Source organism: Trichechus manatus, unplaced genomic scaffold (genome assembly GCF_000243295.1).
Source record: "Trichechus manatus latirostris isolate Lorelei unplaced genomic scaffold, TriManLat1.0 scaffold00046, whole genome shotgun sequence".
NCBI lineage: Eukaryota > Metazoa > Chordata > Mammalia > Sirenia > Trichechidae > Trichechus > Trichechus manatus.
Window position 1 is genome coordinate 17,849,506 of NW_004443982.1, and position 1,771 is coordinate 17,851,276.

Below are 1,771 nucleotides of genomic sequence, written 5' to 3' on the forward strand. Positions count from 1 at the left end.
CTGCCCGTTTTCTCTGCTGTGCATCTTATTCTTTGCAGCTGAATTATGATGCTGTCACAACAAGGCCTCAGCAGTTCTGCGGGGAGATCTGAAGCTGGGATGACCTTTCAGATCTGTCCTGAATGACCTAGGCCAAGACATTGCTCTTCACTGACACCATCCCTGTGGGTGCCTAAAGTAGCAGAGTAAATCCTTCATTTCTGAGGGTGGATCTAGTTGGCACATCACAGAAACCAACCCAGTTACATATGACATAAATTCCCACCATCACTACTTCCTGCTTTAAAAAAAAAATTTGAGGTGAAGTTCTACCACTTATTCCTAGAAGAGTCCTTACTAAAGCATGGTATATAGAAACCAACTTTTATTTCATAACCACAGTCTGAAAGGTTAGTGAAAGTTGGGTGAGGCTGCTGGGATAGCATACAGATGTTCTATATCCTGTTTGAGAGAGAAAATAAAGTAAAAGAAGAGACATTTAGGGAGAAAGGGGGAAATTTACTGATCTGGGTGATTAAAGGCATTAACAGCATAGTTTTAACTAACATTACTTTTAACAGAAAGTGAAAATGTCTGGTGATGAAGATTTAAAATTTTTAACCTCGTATGTTAAATATGATTTCATACATTAATTCATTAGCAAAAGGAAGAAGACGAAGAAAGCATACATATTTTATCTCACTAATAACTGATTTTAATTAAAAATTTTCCAGTATATCTCTGGTGGTAAATTGGTTATTTTCTCTTTTTTTGTCTTAAAAAAAGTTTACCTTTACTCCTAGGAAAATATCCTACAGAAATAAGAGCCATGACAAGAATAGACATATGCATACTCTGTTCACTGCAGCATTATTCTCAATAGCAAAAACATGGAAATAACCCGTGTCATGGATTGAATTGTGTCCCCCCCAAAATATCTATCAACTTGGCTAGGTCATGATTCCCAGTATCATATGATTGTCTACCATTTTATCATCTGATGCAATTTCCTTGTGTGTTGTAAAATCTATCACTATGATGTAATAAGATGGATTAGCAGCAGTTATACTGATGAGGTCTACAAGATTACATAGTGTCTTAAGCCAATCTCTTTCGAGATACAAAAGAGAGAAGGGAGCAGAGATACATGGGAACATCATACCACCAAGAAAGCAGTGCCAGGAGCAGAGTGTGTCCTTTGGACCTGAGGTTCCTGCGCAGAGAAGCTCCCAGACCAAGGGAAGATTGATGACATGGACCTTCCTCCAGAGCCGACAGAGACTTGGAGCCGATGCCCTGAATTTGGACTTGCAGCCTACTGGACTGTGAGAGAATACATTTCTCTTTGTTGAAGCCATCCACTTGTGGTAATTCTGTTATAACAGCATTAGATGACTAAGACACCGAGTTTCCATCAACAGATGAACCGATAAATTATGGTACATACACACAATGGAGTATTATGTAATGATAAAGAACAAGGATGAATCCGCGAAACATCTCACAACATGGATGAATCTGGAGGGTATTATTCTGAGTGAAATAAGAGAATCACAAAAGGACAAATATTGTATGAGACTACTATTATAAAAACCCAAGAAAAGGTTTACACACAGGAAAAAAAACAATCTTTGATGCTTACAAGGGAGAGGAGGGATGGGGAGGGGAACCACTAACTAGATAGTAGACAAATTAACTTTGGTGAAGGGAGAGACAACACACAATATAGGGAAAGGCAGCACAATTTGATCAAAGCAAAGTCACAGAAGCTTCCTAGACAAACCCAAACACC